The 5358-nt window shown below is 38.3% G+C and overlaps 1 pseudogene; it reads right to left on the minus strand.

The window, feature by feature from the left end:
* Positions 1-621: 621 nt before the first annotated feature.
* LOC149750718 (large ribosomal subunit protein uL6 pseudogene) lies at positions 622-2562 on the minus strand (annotated as a pseudogene).
* Positions 2563-5358: the final 2796 nt, after the last annotated feature.

Below are 5358 nucleotides of genomic sequence, written 5' to 3' on the forward strand. Positions count from 1 at the left end.
CCTCAGTGTATCAGGGAGACCTCAGCCAGCTCCTGGGTTTCTTTAAAGACTTTATTTTTTAAGAGTAGTTTTGAGTTCATAGCAAAATTGAGAGGGAGGTAAAGAGATTTTCCATATACCTTCCTTCCCCCACACACGCATAGCCTCCCTGCATCATCAACATCTCCCACCAGAGGGCTACATTTGTTGAAACTGGTAAATCTGCACTGACACATCATAATCGCTTAAAGTCCATAGTTTCCATTGGTGTTGTACGGTGTACAGGTTCAGACAAATGTATAATGGCATGTATCATACAGTGTTTTCACTCCCCTAAAGATCGTCTGTGATCCACCTATTAATCCCTCTCTTTTCACTAACCCCTGGCAAGTACCATATCCATAGTTTTTCTATTCCAGAATGTCATATAGTTGGAATCATATAGTATGTATCCTTCTCAGATTGGCGTCTTTTAGTTAGTGATATGCGTTTAAGTTTCCTCTGTGTCTTTTCATGGCTTGATAGCTCATTTCTTTACAGTGTTGAATAATATTCCATTGTCTGGATGTACTTCAGTTTATTTATCCATTCACCTACTGAAACAACATCTTGGTTGTTTCCAAGTTTGGGCAATTATGAGAAAAGCTGCCGTAAACATCCATATGAAGGTTTTTGTGTGGACATAAGTTTTCAGTTTCTTTGGGTAAATACCAAGGAGCACAATTGCTGGATCATGTGGTAAGAGTATGTTTAGTTGTGTAAGAAACTGCCAAAGTGTGTTCCAAAGTGGCTGTACGTTTTACATTCCCACCAACAATGTATGAGAGTTCCTGTTGCTCAACATCCTCCCAGCATTTGCCAGTGTTGTGGATTTTGGCCATTTTACTGGGTGTGTAGTGGAATCTCACTGTGGTTTTTTTTTGTTTGTTTTGTTTTTTGCGGTACGCGAGCCTCTCACTGTTGTGGCCTCTCCCGTTGTGGAGCACAGGCTCCGGATACGCAGGCTCAGCGGCCATGGCTCACGGGCCCAGCCGCTCCGCGGCATGTGGGATCCTCCCGGACCGGGGCACGAACCCGTGTTCCCTGCATCGGCAGGCGGACTCTCAACCACTGCGCCACCAGGGAAGCCCTCTCACTGTGGTTTTAATTTGCATTTCCCTGATGACATGTGATGTGGAATATCTTTTCTTTTCAATACAGGGCTTTTACTGTATCTTTAAAGTATCACAAATATGTCTTGGGAATCATTCAGCATCTTGTTTCGGTAGCTGGACATCTTAAAACTTTTTCAGCAGCCTGCTGAACTGTTCCTTTTTCAGAGACGTAGATACTACCCAGAAATTTTCTGATATCCTTGTTTTTAACTGTTGTGGCTTGCTGAAAAAAAGCAGCTAAATTTGATTTAAGTCCACTGCTGTTTCCTTCAAGAATTAACGCATCTTTCTGGGCTTGAGATACGGAGCAAGCGACTCCTGGCCTCATCCAAACTTTGTGGATCTATTTTTCACCCAAGAAATTTTGGATTTCAACAAGAGACACATTCTTCTGAATAATAGCATTGATGGGGAAGTGAGCATACACAGCCTTATCTTGTGATGGAAGCCCAGGGTGACACTCTTGGTCATGCACTGTACGTGACTACAGATAGTGCTAGAGGTACCAGTCCCTTTCTATTTCCCCAACATTTGTCAGCCTGGAGCCTCTTCTTTTCTTTCCAAGGAAACTGAGTTCTACTTTGATGTGACTGAAATCCTTCTTCAGGATTCCTCAGGGGCCCTTCATAATAACGGTGTGTTCTTTCAGAGTAATGTCAATATTTTCTAGAATGTGGACAGCCTGATTGCTGAGAATGGTCTTCATTCTTGCAGTAGACGGGACAAAGACTTCATATGTTTATTTGCCATCTGTATATCTTATTTGGTGAGTCTCATTAGGTCTTTGGCCCATTTTTTATTGGTTTGTTCATTTCCTTATTGTTGGGTTTTAAGAGTTCTTTGTATATTTTGGATAACATCCTTTATCAGATGTGTCTTTTGCAAGACATTCTCCCAGTCTCTGGGTTGTCTTCTCATTCTCTTGACATTGTCTGTTTTTTTAAACATCTTTATTGGAATATAATTGCTTTACAGTGTTGAGTTATTTTCTGCTGTATAACAAAGTGAATCAGTTATAAGCATACGTATATCCCCATATCCCCTCTCTCTTGCATCTCCCTCCCACCCTCTTTATCCCATCCCTCTAGGTGGTCGCAAAGCACCGAGCTGATCTCCCTGTGCTATGTAGCTGCTTCCCACTAGCTATCTGTTTTACATTTGATAGTGTACATATGTCAATGCTACGCTTTCACCTCGTCCCAGCTTACCATTCCACCTCCCCATGTACTCAAGTCCATTCTCTTGGTCTATGTCTTTATTCCTGTCCTGCCCCTAGGTTCATCAGAACCTTTTTTTTTTTTTTTAGATTCCTTATATATGTGTTCACATACAGTATTTGTTTTTCTTGTTCTGACTTACTTCACTCTGTATGACAGACTCTAGGTCCATCTACCTCACTACAAATAACTCAGTTTCGTTTCTTTTTATGGCTGAGTAATATTCCATTGTATATATGTGCCACATCTTTATCCATTCAACTGCTGATGGACACTTAGGTTGCTTCCATGTACTGGCTATTGTAAATAGAGCTGCAGTGAACATTGTGGTGCATGAATTTTTCTGAATTATGGTTTTCTCAGAGTATATGCTGAGTAATGGATTTGCTGGGCCTTATGGTAGTTCTATTTTTAGTTTTTCAAGGAACCTCCATACTGTTCTCCATAGTGGCTATACCAATTTACATTCACATCAACAGTGAAAGAGGGTTCCTTTTTCTCCACACCCTCTCAAGCATTTATTGTTTGTAGATTTTTTGATGATGGCCATTCTGACTGCTGTGAGGTGATACCTCATTGTGGGTTTGATTTGCATATCTCTAATGATTAGTGATGTTGAGCATCCTTTCATGTGTTTGTTGGCAATCTGTATATCTTCTTTGGAGAAATATCTATTTAGGTCTTCTGCCCATTTTTGGATTGGGTTGTTTGTTTTTTTGATATTGAGCTGCATGAGCTGCTTGTATATTTTGAAGATTAATCCTTTGTCAGTTGCTTCGTTTGCAAATATTTTCTCCCATTCTGAGAGTTGTCTTTTTGTCTTTTTTATGGTTTCCTTTGCTGTGCAAAAGCTTTTAAGTTTCATTAGGTCCCATTTGTTTATTTATTTCCATTTCTCTAGGAGGTGGGTCAAAAAGGATCTTGCTGTGATTTATGTCAAAGGGTGTTCTGCCTATGTTTTCCTCTAAGAGTTTGATAGTGTCTGGCCTTATTAGGTCTTTAATCCATATTGAGTTTATTTTTGTGTATGGTTTTAGGGAGTGTTCTATTTCATTCTTTTACATGTAGCTGTCCAGTTTTCCTAGTACCACTTATTGATGAGGCTGTCTTTTCTCCATTATATACTCTTGCCTCCTTTATCAAAGATAAGGTGACCATAGGTGCGTGGGTTTATATCTGAGCTTTCTATCCTGTTCCATTGATCTATATTTCTGTTTTTGTTCCAGTACCATACTGCCTTGATTACTGTAGCTTTGTAGTATAGTCTGAAGTCAGGGAGCCTGTTTCCTCCAGCTCCGTTTTTCTTCCTCAAGATTGCTTTGGCTATTCGGGGTCTTTTGTGTTTCCATACAAATTGTGAAATTTTTTGTTCTAGTTCTGTGAAAAATGCCTATGGTGGTTTGATAGGGATTGCATTGAATCAGTAGATTGCTTTGGGTAGTATAGTCATTTTCACAATGTTGATTCTTCCAATCCAAGAACATAGTATATCTCTCCATCTGTTTGTATCATCTTTAATTTCTTTCTTCAGTGTCTTATAGTTTTCTGCATACAGGTCTTTTGTCTCCTTAGGTAGGTTTATTCCTAGGTATTTTATTCTTTTTTGTTGCAGTGATAGTGGGAGTGTTTCCTTAATTTCTCTTTCAGATTTTTCATCATTAGTATATAGGAATGCAAGAGATTTCTGTGCATTAATTTTGTATACTCCTACTCTACCAAATTTATTGGTTAGCTCTACTAGTTTTCTGGTAGCATCTTTAGGATTCTCTATGTACAGTATCATGTCTTCTGCAAACACTGACAGTTTTACTTCTTCTTTTCTGATTTGGATTCCTTTTATTTCTTTTTCTTCTCTGATGGCCATGGCTAAAACTTCCAAAACAATGTTGAATAGTAGTGGTGAGAGTGGGCAACCTTGTCTTGTTCCTGATCTTAGAGGAAATGATTTCACTTTTTCACCACTGAGAGCGATGTTGGCTGTGAGTTTTTCATATATGGCCTTTATTATGTTGATGTTGGTTCCCTCTAGGCCCACTTTCTGGAGAGTTTTTATCATAAATCTGTGTTGAATTTTGTCAAAAGCTTTTTCTGCATCTATTCAGATGATCATATGGTTTTAATCCTTCAATTTGTTAATATGGTGGATCACATTGATTGATTTGCATATGTTGAAGAATTCTTGAATTCCTGGGATAAACCCCACTTGATCATGGTGTATGATCCTTTTAATGTGCTGTTGGATTCTGTTTGCTAGTATTTTATTGAGGATTTTTACATCTATGTTCATCAGTGATATTGGCCTGTAGTTTTCTTTTTTGTGACATCTTTGTCTGGTTTTGGTATCAGGGTGATGGTGGCCTCGTAGAATGAGTTTGGAAGTGTTCCTCCCTCTGCTATATTTTGGAAGAGTTTGAGAAGGATAGGTGTTAGCTCTTCTCTAAATGTTTGATAGAATTCGCCTGTGAAGCCATCTGGTCCTGGGCGTTTGTTTGTTGGAAGATTTTTAATCACAGTTTCAATTTTAGTACTTGTGATTGGTCTGTTTATATTTTGCATTTCTTCCTGGTTCAGTCTTGGAAGGTTGTGCTTTTCTAAGAATTTGTCCATTTCTTTCAGGTTGTCCATTTTAGTGGCATATTGTTGCTTGTAGTAATCTCTCATGATCCTTTATATGTCTGCAGTGTCAGTTGTTACTTCTTTTTCGTTTCTAATTCTGTTGATTTGAGTCTTCTCTCTTTTTTTCTTTATGAGTCTGGCTAATGGTTTATTAATTTTGTTTATCTTCTCAAAGAACCAGCTTTTAGTTTTATTGATCTTTGCTATTATTTCTTTCATTTGTTTTTCATTTATTTCTGATCTGATCTTTATGGTTTCTTTCCTTCTGCTAACTTTGGTGTGTTTTTGTTCTTCTTTCTCTAATTGCTTTAAGTGTAAGTTTAGGTTGTTTATTTGAGATATTTCTTGTTTCTTGAGGTAGGATTATATTGCTATAAACATCCTTCTTCAAA

The sequence above is a fragment of the Delphinapterus leucas genome, chromosome 1, assembly GCF_059928025.1.
Source record: "Delphinapterus leucas isolate spDelLeu-1000000601 "Yukka" chromosome 1, BTC_Dleu_Yukka2, whole genome shotgun sequence".
Taxonomy (NCBI): domain Eukaryota; kingdom Metazoa; phylum Chordata; class Mammalia; order Artiodactyla; family Monodontidae; genus Delphinapterus; species Delphinapterus leucas.